This window comes from Mycteria americana, chromosome 1 (assembly GCF_035582795.1).
Source record: "Mycteria americana isolate JAX WOST 10 ecotype Jacksonville Zoo and Gardens chromosome 1, USCA_MyAme_1.0, whole genome shotgun sequence".
NCBI classification, from domain to species: Eukaryota; Metazoa; Chordata; class Aves; order Ciconiiformes; family Ciconiidae; genus Mycteria; species Mycteria americana.
In genome coordinates, this window is record NC_134365.1 from 60407031 (window position 1) to 60421450 (window position 14420).

At 39.0% G+C, this 14420-nt stretch overlaps 1 protein-coding gene across 4 annotated transcripts in view; it reads left to right on the top strand.

Moving 5' to 3' along the window:
• The window catches only part of LARGE1 (LARGE xylosyl- and glucuronyltransferase 1), a 303277-nt gene that overhangs the window by 231391 nt on the left and 57466 nt on the right, over positions 1-14420 (top strand). The window lies entirely within an intron of this gene.

A 14420-nucleotide genomic window follows, 5' to 3' on the forward strand; every position in this document is an offset into this window, starting at 1 on the left:
CTCTAAATGGTCTTAAGAGAGATTGTATGGCATCCTTTGGGGAAGGACCGAGCTTTTCAGCAGTCTGACACATCCTCAGCACATCTCCTACAAGATTTCTGTCCATGATGAAGCATATGTAGGCCCAGCAAAAGGAAAGGAATAGGTATCAAGGCTCATTTTCTGTAGAGAGGTAAATGGTATCACAAAATGTTAGCCCAATAAAGATATAACTCCTGCAGGACAGCAACAGGGTCATAATTGTCCTAATAAAATGCAAACTACTGGCCATCAATTTCTGCTGCCATGAGAAAGGAATAAAGGCACTAGATCAGAGAATTTATTAGGTTACAAGAGACAGGTCTTCCCATTGATTTGTGGTTAGTATGTGAGAAAACATACCAGGAGCATAAAGAACACACACATACATCTAAATCATTTCGATGCTAGGCTTTACATGCTGATGCAGTGAGTTAGGTTCCCCCTCTATTTGTAATAAAAAGGCAGAACAGATGGTGAAGCCTCCATTTAGAAATGATGAGTCCATTTAAATATCCCTGCACTATCAGGAAATTATTCACCATAATAGTGGTTTTGCTTTGCAGAAATATATTAGATTGAATTAAACAGACTAACTAGAAAAAAGATTGCACAAGTTAGGGCTGGGTCATCTATTTCTGTATTCCTTTGTTTGTTTGGGGGAATCACACCAGGTTTTGTGAATTTGTACGTTAGCCTCGGCAAAGCATCTTTGTTCAGTGAAAATGTTCAAAAGAACAGCCTAACAGAACACAAATAGATATGGATACAAGATTTTGGCAAAAGAGGTTTGCTTCCTGGTTCTCCACTTGCCAGAGCAGAATTGCATATATAAAGGCTTGGGCTGTCCGCCCCTCCTCCCCAGCCCCCCAAAAGCATGAGACAGAGCTGAGTTTCATGGATTTGTCCTGAAACCTGAAAGCTTATGTTATACACAACTAAACTTGTCGATGTCAATTCTGTTCAGTGTTACACCACAAAGCAGTATCTTCTGTTCTACTGAGAGATGACCACCTTTTGTAGTTACTTTCTTTCTGCTGCATTTTCGCTTTTTCCTTTCTGCCATTTTAATGCTGGCAGAGAGAAATGTGTCACAACCACGTAACATTAGAACAACGCAGAAATGTGTGGTGGGTAGTATCTAAAATGCAATTACGTAACTAAAAATGCTGTAAAGCTTTAATTTATATTGTCTTAACTTACTGTTCCAAATATTTTATAGGGATACCAAATGTCAGTATATCACAAAATTCTTCCACTGAAAGCAAAAATAATTGAATGTCTCCAGTCCTTCACATACATTGCATGTGTTAATTCTTGGTATGTGTTAATACATACCTACCAGGCCATGCATAATCCTGCCCATGATTTTAGTCTGCTCATTATTTCTTTCTTCAGACAACACTCACCTGTAGTTATAAAAACTTTCTTTTTTTAGAAAGAAAGCCAGAAGGTAGATAATGAATGGAAGATTGACAAGTGATCATAAGAAGTGGAATGATGTTTTTTCAAGTACATAGAACAAGAGGTCACTGAGTGAAACAGTGCAACCTCTGAGAAGTAACAAACGATGTTACTGACAGAATCAGCATCATTTACTATAATTTTCTTAATTAAATTCATTGTTTGCCTTAGTAATCTAGAAGAGATTGGAGGTATAAATTTCTCAAGAAAGATGAAATACCAAGTGAAACTGGAGCTTGTTTGATGTGTTCAGTAAATTAAAATAATTGACACAGAACACAACACTGTGACCAAGGACGATTCAGAAAACTGAAGGGGGGAGGGGGGGGGGCAGGAAAGAGAGGCAATAATTCTAAGCAAAACACTCATGAAAGACAGTGGGCCAGGAAAGGAAGACTCAGAAATTCAGGTGCTTAGAGTTGTACTTAGGAACAGTAAAAGGGCCCCCAAACCCTAAAACTTTAATGAGCTAAACAAAGCTGTATCAGAGGGAAGCTCTCAGACAGACTTTGCTCTTGCTCTTGGGAATGTGTTTACTACAGTCCTAGGATACAACCCTAAAAAAACAGATTTTTATGTGACCATCTTCAGCCAGATCCAACCCTGGCAGATTTGATGCAGAAGCACCCCTCAAAGTCGAAATTCTTCCACTGCTCCCTCCCAGTTTCTGAAGCAAATAATTTGTCTTTCACTCCTACCTTTCTATGTCTGAGCCACTCTGGACAACAGATAGGCTGGGGGAGTCCCAGAAGGCAAATACATTAAAGCCAAAGGTGTGTTTGTTCCTTCTCCACTAGCTCTTTAAACCCAGTAAGCATGTGTGTTCTCCTATTCCTGTGTGCCCAGGCCAAATCTCCTGACAGCCAATACAGATTTTCAAGGAAAGATTTTATTTGGTTGTTTTTCATCCTTCTTCCTCATTTGCACAGGCAGATAATCCAAGTCATACTTCAGTCCATGATAATATAATCTTAAGAAAACCAGACCAAACTCAAAAGTCAGTTCAGTGACAATTTAATTGGTGTTTAAGATGTTCTTAGGTAGAACCATTCTTTATTTGAGATAACATTCCCTTCTTCAAGCCATTTTAAACACAGTTCCTTCTGTACCACAAAGGTACCCAGGTTATTTCTGTACCTCATTGGCCAAAACTCAGTAAACTGCTTAATTGAATACTTTTTTTACGTATCATCCACTCCATTTTGCTTGTCTACACTGAGATTAACTCTTACATTAGTTAAAGAACACTTTTCTCTCTGTATAATCTATATTGTCTTTCACTGACTAAACTGGTTTTGAAAGTATTGCCTGAGCCGCACTATGATTTTTCTCTTTACAGATGTTAAACTGACAGCTCCAGAATTACACTGTATGGTTTGATGTTCATTTCTGGAGTAACAGTCATCTTAGTCCTCAGAAAAATATCTTGTCAAAGAAATTCTAAACATAAAAGCTTTTAGTACTTTGTCTGCCTTATACTTTCCATCATGGTGGAGAATAGCTTTTAAAAGCAGTTTCTGGTGACTGTTATCATGATTTCAGGCCACTTCCTCAGCTGGTGTGAATCATCTCTGGCTTCTCTGTCTTTAGTGCAGCAGGGCCAACTTACATCAGCTGAGAATGGACTCCGTGCCTTTCAAATGAAGCTTTAGGATGGATCTGTGCCTGTGATTTGGGTGCCAGGGGGACATTTGTAAAAACTTTGGCCCAGGGGATTTCAGACTTCTAGACTCCAGAAGCCCATCCTGAGGATTTGAGGCTCATCTGAAATACACTGCCTCAGTGCAACTACTAGATACTCTAAGGAGGTGTCTCAACAGCTTGAGCTGAGGATTCATACTCCCACGCTGAGATGTCACATTACCAGATTTGTGGATTGAGAACAGAAGGGAATGGCTAGCACCTAACGATTACCAGGCTATGTGTGCACCGTGTATTATTACTCCCATGTTTGTAATGACTGGAAGAATGCTAGAATGAATCTCTTCCCTTTATTGTTTCCCTGAAAAAAAGGACCTATGGAAGATGAATTGGAAGTGGGAAGTGTATGTTATGTCATTTTTGCATAATATTTAACCATTGTGAATAATAAAGACAAGCGTAGGGCAGACTGTTTATATGAAATCAGACTGGATCACATCTTGTGCTTCTTCATGATGATACCGTGCATCTTCAGTACAGAAAGCAAATGACTAGTAAAGCAGTGCAAAATGGGGTGGTGGTGGTCATGGAACTGCCTGTGGTCCTACTCCAGAAACATGATAACCGCTTTCATCTGAGCTCCACGGGCTTCTGCTCACAACATTATGCTAATGGATCTGATGTTAAGAAGTGCTGAGTACTTTTAATTTAATCAGACCTGTCTGCTTTTCGGAAATCCTTACAACTAATGCTTTAAATAGGTATTGTTGCCTAATTCTGGATAGATCTGTTACCAAAATGCCTTTTTTTCCCCTCTGGAAGAGTCAGAGTTCCGTGACAGCCATCTGAATATAGCACTAATTTACAAACTATATTCCATAGATTCTGACTAAAACTAGTGCTTTTCTCCATGGTGTAAAGAAAGGAGTATAGTGGTTGCTTGAGAGAGAAGATTTTTCTGAATTGTCTCAGTGAATGAAGAAGTCAGAAAACTCATGGTTTGTAGAACCTTTAAACACCCATCGTCGGGGCCTGACTCCGTTTAGCCATGCCCTCTCTAAAAGCCATTGCAATATTCCTACCTCCCCTTATGTAAAACGTTAGTCACATTTGGTACAGGAACTGGTATCATTAGGTTTGATTGTAAGTACAGGAGCCTTTGCAAGCAGAAGAAAAATACATTTTAATGATTAAAAAAATAATAATAATAAAATGAAGACCAGCACCAGTGTCAAGGCAGAAAGTAGGACTTTCTTCACCTACTCAGGCTCACACTGTACCAGTTTTTTGGATTAGATTATTCCTTCTTTAAGATACTGTGAGCTCATTCAGCAAATATTGTTATCAGTGCAAAGCATACTGATACACATGTGCTTTATAATGCACATGTGTATCATTTGATGCATTTGAAGTACAGGTATCATGCACATTGTACAGGTGGTAGTTTAGGAAGTGCCAACACATTGTTGCTTTTAGGCTCAACAGGAAGTGTCAGCTGTTTGTGTCAATGGTGGGAAGCTAAAATGATAATTCTGCTTTTGATGACCACATCCCTATCTTTGTTGGCTATAATCTGTAGCTTGCACTTAAAAATAAGCTGTCTTAAAGCTGACTACCCTCAAACAATAGCTTCCTTTCCAGGCTTTCTCATGCAGTTTCTAAAGCATGTGATGTACTGAGAACTTGTTTACAGCACTCTTGACATTTCTGAAATGAGTGTCAATATGTATTTGATTTTGAAAATGGTGCCTCTAGTTTGAGAGGCCTATCCGTGTAGTAATGGCATTTCTGTGGCTGAATTAGTCTATTGTTCATTGCATTCTCTGAGATACATCCTCTGCTCCTTAGCAATTGAATCTATCAAACCCTGCAATAACTGTCCTGTTTTTTAAAAACAACACCTGACTTTCTTTGAAACACTGAAAACTTTAATCTCCTAAGAAACCTGTGATAAAAAAACAATGGCGTTCAGACAGTCTATACCAGATTCTAGTTTCCATTGTATTGGAGTATGTAAAAAGTATTTCTTTTTAGTTGATTAAATTGTTGTAGTTTGGGGGTTTTTACTGGTCTGATGTGAGTTCATAACGTAAAGTTCTCCATGTAATGTACATAAATAGGACATATATATGTAGTGTTCCAATCTAATGATTTAAAGAACCATTCTGAAGTGTGGTATTTTCAGCTTGATCAAGACAGTTCTTTGTGTGAACGTGCATACCTTGATGAGTAATTATGTTGTCCAGCACTTTGAAATGCCCTCTCTTTATTGTAGAGGGACCATCATTAGCAGGTTAAATTTAGATGAAAGACTTCCACATAAAAGCTTAGTAGAGGCATCCAGGTGCCTAAACTGAGAACAAAAACTTCTATTATATGACAGGAGAACCCCAGACAAATGCATAGTAATAGTAAAACCAGTACTTTTTCTTCTGAAGTGCAAGTTCACTTTCCAGTTTCTCATTGTGCTCATAAAAGTGACTGTGTAAAGACAGTTCCTTTTTGTAGATACAGAAACAGAGGTTTTAGCCATAGTCCCAAAGCAAAGAAAGATCGACTCCATCTTTGGACCCTAACAGGTAGCCTGGTGCCTGTCACAGAAAGCAGCAGAGTAACTAAGATGTCTTTCTACACCCTTGTGTCAAAGCTGTCACCTCTAAGAGAGTGCCAACAAAAAAGAGTTGAATTTGGTCATAGTCAGATCACTCTCTAGGTGCTGTTGGCTACAGAAATCACTATGCTTTAATCGTTTTAGTGTTAGGGCAAACTAGGTTCAGGACAAACCTTTCCCCTTCAAAAAAATATCAAGAGACTTTTGAGAAAGAAGAATCTGAAAAATTGAGTGGATGCTGAGATCTCAGAAGCAGCAGCTCAATTCTTTCCTTTCCACATTGTCTTTCTTCTGTCTCTATGTTCAGCTACATCCTGACTTTAATTGTTCCTGCTGTAGCTCCTCAACCCTCCTTCCTCCACCAGTCTTTGTCGAACTGAGTTCAGGGGAGGACAGGAGCACTGCAATACCCTATATATACAGATAGTTTCTACACGGTTGTTCTCAAGGCCTTAGCAGAGACGGTGAAAAGAGAAGCTTTCTCAAACAGGATCATAGAATTATAGGCAATTTAGGTCAGAAAGGATCTCCAGAGGTCTTCTGGTCCTCTTCCCACTGAAAGCCAACTCAGGTTGCTCAGGGCCTTTTCCAACTGAGTTTTTAGTATCTCCAAGGATACCTCTCAAGGCAGCCTGTTCCTGTATTTGGCTACTGTCTTGGTGAGAAAAGTAAAAAATAAAAGTAAAAATTCCTAATACATAATTAGAATTTCCTTTGCTGCAATTTGTGTCAGTTACCTCTCATTCTGTCTCTGTGCATCTCTTAGAAGAGTTTGGTTCCATTAAGGAGTTACTGTAGACAGCAGTAAGAGATCCCCTTAGCCTTCTCTTCTCTGGGCTGAACAAGCCCAGTTCTCTCAGCTTCTCCTCATACATATTCTCCAGGCCTCTGACCATTTTGGTTGCTCTCCGCTGGACTTACTCCAGCATGTCAGTGTCTTTATTTGACTGAGGAATCCAAAAGAGTACTTCAGATGTGGTCTTGCAAGTGCTGAGTAAAGAGCGGTAATCACTTCCCTTGACCTAATGGGCTAATGTAGCCCAGGATGTGGTTGGCCTTTGCCACAAGGTCACACTGCTGGCTTATGTTCAACTTGCTGTCCACCAAGCCCCCTAGGACTTTGCCAGAAAAGCTCCTTTCTATCCACTTGTCTTCCAGCCTGTACTGTCAATTCAAGAATAGTCCCATGCAGGATTTTTCATTGAACTTTATGAGCTTTCTCTTAGCCCACTTGTCCAGCCTGTCGAGGTCCCTCTGAATAGCAGCCCTATCCCCAGGGTATTAGCCACAGCCCCCAATTTGGTGTCATGTGTGATGTTGCTGAGTATGCATTCTATCTCATCTCTAGCTCATTAATCAGGAAGTTAAACAGTATCAGCCCCACTGTCAACTCTGTGGAACACCACTTGTAACTGGCTACCACTGAATGTTTTATTGCTGAACACAACCCTTTGAGCTTGGCAGTCCAACTTACTTTCCAGGCACCTTATAGTCCACCTATCCAAACTAAACCTCAGTTTGGCTATGAGCATGCTAAACAGCTCCACACACATTTGCTCCTTACGCAAATGCATCCCTGTATTTCTGTTGTGAACCTCATCCTGTCTCTCTGTTACTAGAAGAGAAATGGTCATGGAGGAAGGATTGACCGGCAGCTGACCTTTGGGTGAAATCATTGCGTTAAAGTACATTGTGTTTCCTTTTTTAAAAAATGCTATGGTTAATTTTTAGGCCTGTTCATTCTGTGCTGCTGCTTTCCTTCCCCTAATCCATTTCTTAGAACGTTCTATTCCTCCTGAATCTCATCCAATCAATAAACTGCCCATTAAGAGGGAAAAAAAAAGGTTGTCTGGTTGCTTCTGAATGCAAAACCCCAAACCTCTTTGTCATCCGACTATAAAGAAATACCTGAGAGGCTGATCAGCCCACGAGCCACATTTCCTCCACTATTGCTAGGTCATTGACTGAACACCAGACCAAGAAAAGCTGTGACTGGTTCTTACTCATTGTGCCCATCCCTACAATTAGCCTTGGGGACTACTGTTAATATTAGAAGCCAGCCAAAATAATTATCCCCTGTGCAGGGTGCATTTTTCCTCTTCATGTAGTCCAAAGTGGAAACCTTGTAAAATTGTTGACATTTCAACCCCTGTTAAATATAATGCTTTTGAGAGGATCAAAACAAAACCAAAAAAACCCCACATAATTTAAAGCGATGTTGCCTGTTACCTTTCACTTTTTGCTGCTTTCTGAGGAAGAAAAAAACATAGATAAACATCATGGATAAGGTCCAGATCTGATATAAATGCCTGACTCTTGAGCTAAATAGACCTAAGCTGATTTACAGGAGCTGAGGATCAAGAAACAGATTTTTTTATTTTAAAGGTCGGTGATTCTTTGGTGGAGAGTCCAAGATAGATTAGTTTTGGAAGATGTACTTGCTTTCATCAGGGCAAATATTCAGTGAATTCCAGCAAACCTCCTCAGTTTTTATCCATGGAAAGAAGCTTTGTGTGATCCCTTTTTCCAAACATGCCTGGACAGGGAGGTTCAATGACTGAACCTCCTGCACAGTAACCTGGTACAGTCTGTACTATTCTGTGATACCTGTTCAGGACAGCTAGCTCAGCCAAAGTCCAGTTAGTCTGGCTTGATGTAGAGTTGTGACACTCACTCACACTTCTGTGTTTTGAGGCACTGACATGTAAAATTGTACACTCAGAACGAATGAAGAGAAGCATGAGAATCAGTCCAAGATGGATAATCAGAGGAACATAAGCTCCAGGTTTAATATGGTTGTCAAAATACTTTGTGTGATCATGGGATGTATAAACAGGAACGTTTCAAGTACAGGTTATATATTTCATTTCTGTTGGGTGTAGGCTTTTTACTCCTGACATGCTGGATGTCTACACTGTCAGATAACTTAGCTCCCTAGCTCATTCTTCACTCTTGGCTCCCTGATCATCCACAGGGCACAGAAATTAGTTGGTACCCTGTCTTTCTCAGGGAGCAACCTGTCTTTTGTCAAGAAAAAAAAATACTGAGTGTAATTTGTTGATAGTTACTCCAGGAAATATTTCTGGAAGGTAGTATGGATAAGACTACACTCTGTTTGGCACCTCTTTACAGTCCTTCAACACTGCATCAGAAGACTTCACACTTTGTAGTATTCCCACATGCCCTGATGGCATTCTCCAGTGCACACAACATAGACCTTCAGTTCCATGCTAAAAACTCTCCAATCTAGAAAATGGTAATATGGTTCCTCTCATAATGTCAGACACTCAGAAATGCAAATGAAATAATTGTTATGTCTAAAAACTGAAGGAGCACAAACTAGACCCTCAGAGGCAAGTACTATGTAGTATAAATGTGGCCAGCCTGCTCAATAAAGAGCTAGACCCTGAATAGTGTGTGTACAACCACTCCATAGTCCTTGATCTGGGTGCTAGGGATCACTTCTTGGAGTGGATATATTTTAAAATGTAGATTTAGCTACTTGTCCAGGTCTAATCTCCACAGGTCAAAGACGAGTACTCATAAATTAACAAAGTTCAAAGAAAATACAGGAAAATTTCCCATAAAGTTGGGAAAAATGGGTCCAGGAGCTTATCTAGGAGCGAGTCAAGGGACAGTTTGATCATAGCTTATTAGTATCTGCAGGAGAAAATAACATCTCTTAATAGAGGGCTTGCCAATTTAGCAAAGGTTCCGCAAGATCAAATGACTGCAAGTTCAAAGACATGTTCGAATTAGAAATAAGGGAAGTATCCTTCATCAGGATAATTATGCATTGGAATAACTTATCAAAGTTCATGATAGATTATCCATTATTGTAAATTTTTAAATCAAGACAATGTTTTTCTAGAAGTTATGCTCTAGTTGAAGCACAAATGGATTTTGAAAAATCCTGTGGCCTCTGTTATGCAAGAGCTAAAAATTATCCTTTTTGACTTTATCACTTAAATGTTTATCTAACTGGGACTTTGTTTTCCTCTCAGCTGAAGTCACCTAAGCACCCAGGCAAATGAAATCACAGATAACCTGCTGTGTAAGAACTTACTGCATTTTTAGTATTGAAGAGAGGAAAAATTCTTGAAAACTTCGTAGAAATTTTCCACATTTCCCCCATGTCACTTTTCTTTTTAAGTCTCACATTTTAAAGTGCTTTATAATAAGACGTGTACCTGACCATCTTTTTGTTAGTGTCAACTTTTGGCACCTCCATCATGACTTCCAGACATGTACACAGATGCACACTGAGTAGCTGCTGGGTGATACTTGCGCATAGCAGTGATGTGAGACAAATTTTTGAGACAGCTCTCCTCTGCTCCATTTACGTTGGTCTTTGCCATTGTGCTACAGCAGAAAGAAGCTGAAACCTCCCTCCTCTCTCCGTTTGCTGGTCTGAAGTTAGATGTGGTATTTGAGGTTTACAACTTCCGGATTTTTTCTGAGCAAAAACTTTCCCAATCTTTTGAATTTCAAGAGAATTTAATGATTTGCCTCTTGTGGGTTTTTTCCCCCCTCTTGGAAGCCATCTCCCTGTTTCGCCAACTGAGAAGTCCCTGGAGTATTTGCTTTCCACTGCCTTTAAAATGTAATCTCTATACCCTATATGCTCACAAGGGTCACAGAGTGCAAAGGCTATAAGAAAACTGAGGAGCTTTTTAAAACCTATGTGAGGAGCTTCTTCACAGATGATTTTCATCTACAACTCTTTGCACAGGGTTCAGGAAACACAGGGATTCGAGAAAGGTTACTATCCTTACTGTCTTCCTTGACACCCAAAGCAAGTAGAGCAGCTGGGAAAAACTCTAGCTTCCCTTTCTGATTTTGCTAATATTTGTCTTTTTGCAAGCCATGTTGTTTTCCATTATAGGATTTAGGAAAACTTTATCAGCAATTTCGGCAGGAAAGCGTATGACTTTGCACTGCTTGGAATCTGTGTAAGAGAAGGCCAATTCCTCCAGGTCTAGAGACGGTTTTTCTTTGCTGACCTCTGAGAGATCTGCAGAATTATTACTTCTCTCCAGAAGACTCTGGAAGGTAGGAGGGGAGAGCATTACTTAGCAGGATGGTCTTTAAGTAGCAGAGGTTTTCCTCCGTAGACTTCCTAAAAGTCTTATGGCTCATGACTCCTTTCTTGCAGACCTTCTAGACTCCTGAATCAAGGAAATTTTTCTGTAGCAGCCTTTGGGGCTTTAAGAAAGTTGGAGAAATTCCCCCAGAAATGGAAGCCATTAAAGAGAAGATACAAAGCATATGTATCTTTTTTCACATTGCTCAGGAAGTATAGCATCTAAACAATAAAGAAACTAGTAGAAAACTAGGAAATTCTGAGCTACAGTCAGTAGCTCTGTAAGAAGTTAGAATCATGCTCGAGTATATCCTTCATCTTAATTCTGCGTAAGGAGAAACAGCATACTTCAGAAGAGGAGAACAAAGAAAATAAAAGTATTCCATTTCATTAAATGGTCATCAGGAAGTGTAAACAAAATGTTCATAGTGCTTCAAGAGGAACCAGGCTCCCGACAGAGTGACTGCACTACATTTCAAAATGCACTCTATCACAGCTTCGCTTTCTATACATGTGCAGAGAAAACAAGGGCTATTGCATTCTGTCACCGTGCCCAGAGGGACACCCACTTTCCATTTCAAAACAGCTTCTCAGCCCTGTTCGGTTTTCTCAGAGAAAAGTTCAAATGTGGAGTCATCGTTTATTCTCAATTAACAGATTGTGCATCCCTGCAAGTTTTTATTAGGTTTTTTTACACTGTGAAAGGCTTTTTTGGAGAAAAAGGCTGGTGCATGTTAGTTCATAGTTTAATAATGTATCAGGATACTCCAAAAATGTGTTAGAATGACAGTCCTTTTGGGTCATACTGTGTTAAAAGCTATAGACATAAGCTATGGTTTTATTATACTAATGATACGGCTAGTTAAATTATGAGCAGCAGTTAGATGGATGGTCTATAAATCAAGTGAAATAAATGCAGTGATTTTCATCCACACAAAGACTTCAAATGAAGATTTTAAAATGTGTGCAGTGGCTTGTTGTGGAATTGCAGCTTTAATTCAATTTTTTAATCCCTAATAGCCATACACTTGTGTTTTCTATTTGCTCTTGATACTATGGGTGCAGAGCAGAGGCTTCAGTCAGTGGTGTGGAGGTGTGGCCCAGTGGATTCCAAATGCAGTCCTTAGCAAAACTGGTCGTTTGGGCCCTGATCCAGAAACGGCATAGTCGCATTCTTAGCATTCCACACTGTGACCGCTTCCGTTGATTTCAGGTACAATGAATTGGAATTAAAAGAACATGCATAAGTATTTGCTAGAGTACTAAGCAGTCAGCACTATCATGGCACTTCTCCTGGAATAGCAGAGCTACAAGCCCCTTCCATAGTGCCTAAAATTGAACTCAACTTTTTGGTGCCAAATCTTTCACAAAACATGGTAGCTTACTGTTGTTTGTACTGCCTTAAATCTCAGGGTCAGTTATTTATTGCAGCAAATCTCCATAATGTCAGCCCTACTTAACGTTCTTTCTTACAGCATCTAAGACTCAGAATTTTGGTTTATGGTCTTTGGTATGCTGGTAAGTTATTGTAAAATCCCAGTAATTTTTTTAAAACTCAGTATTGCTTTATAATAGATTTTGAAGTGTGTCTTGCCTGTCTTTCTCAGATATTGTAATGATATCTACTTGCTATCTGTCTAGATGGTTCACTGTTATAGGCTTAGTTTCAAGAAGAACTTTTAAAAACCTGCCAAGTATAGGCTCTGAGATGCTGCTCGCATAATATGGTATTGCCTCAACACTTACAAAAGCATCCTGTTCCACCTGAAAGAAACAGGCAAGGTAGTGCTTACAGAAAATGATCTCTTAGTAGCTACATTTTTTCCCCCACAGCAAAGAGTATTTTTTCAGCTGCCTTAAAAGGGCCATTGTAATAAATTGATTGAGTTTGAAAGCTTGTCCAGTTTCACTATAACTTCTGTAAGTGATTCTGTTCTATCTTAAAATGTTGTTTATTACTTCCAGCTCTGCTATATATTCTACTCTCTGAATTTCAGGAAAAGCCATAGTCTGTGTTCCTGAAGCAAGAGGTGGGGATGCTTGGTAGTGTTCCAGGGGAAACTGCTGATGTTTCTGCAAACTTTCAATTTACTATTCAGAAAAATGAAAAGAAATATTTTGTCTTGGAGCAGATTAACAGAAAAAAAACCCCAGACTATTTTGCTGAGATGGCTTGAAGCATCTACTGAAACTGTTGCTTAATCAAAACATTGGAAAGACAAAAAATTTTATTCTGAATGAATCAAAAAATGGAAAAGGACAAAAAATTCAGGTGACTCCCAGAGTTTTGTTAGACCCAGAATGAAACATTTATTTCCCAGAATGAAACATTTCAGGTCTTGTAACCATTTTCAATAAGATTTTTAATTTGTATCAATTTTGAAGTGAAAAATACTATTTTAGAATAAGTTGGGTTTTAAAATGCGCAAAAAAAAAAAAAATCAGTATTTCCCAACTGAAACATTTTAGTCCATATATGTTAATTCAGATTTTTTGCCCTGTTTTTTCCAATCTATTCACCAAATTCCCTTTTTTTGTTGTTTTGCTTTTGGGGCTGGGATTTTTTGTGTGTGTCCTGAAATTACATTTTTTAGAAACTCCTTTGTTTGTTTGTTTGCTTTCTTGTTTGTTTGTTTGTTTGAGGAATTCAGAATCTGTCAGATTTTGGTAGTTCAAGCAAAGTCTCATCAGGCAGGGGAAGAAAATGCCATTCAGGTAAAAACTAGACCAGGACATGTTCCACAGGTTTAGTAATAAAGCATTATTTTTCCAAGAGCTCTTTGAGATATTTGCATCTCTGTATATGCCTGAACTATTTCCTCAGGATAAGGAAAATAGAGTGTTCTGTGGTTGATCATAATTTGTTTAACACTCATGAGACATTTGGGTTGCCACTTCTCTCTTTGTGTTTATTTGCTGCCAAGCTTTCCCTTTGTTTTTCTCAGGTAGGTGAGGACAGGAAAATGCTGCACTCATCAAAAGATGAGAAGTCCCACTGCCTGGGGCCAGATGTTCATAAAATATTCCTTTGATTTTTTTTTTTCCTCCAGTCTCTTCCTCCCCCAGCACAGCAGCTGAGAGTAAGTCCCTTTTCCCCTTATGTTCAGCTGTATGTCATCTTGAATCTAGTCTGAGATTTCGGTCAATTTGACGCTGAGGGAAGGGGCTCCTGAGGCAAATATTTCCCTTTCCTTATTTCAGACACTTTGCCTGCAAACTAATTGCACAGATTGGAGTTAGTTCATTTGTTATGTTTGCTTTTGGTAACAGAACAATATAGAAGTAAAACTGAAGTGCTCTGTTCTGAAGAAAAGGTAATTTTTCTTCTGCATGAACTATTTAAAAGTTCCCAACACATAGGCTTTTGCTTTGTTTTTGCACTAAGTAACACTAATTAGGTGAACAGTATTAAATTCTCCTCTTAGTAGAAATCTCTTATTCTCACTAATACTAATGAGTAAATATTTAAACTTGCTATAAATATTTTCCAGTAGTTATTTTTACAGCAACAGTAAATTAGAATTCCACAATGTGAGAAGCCCTGAACAGAGGCTGTACAAAGGTGTTAAACCCAAGCCTGTAGGTGAATTAAAATAGAAATCA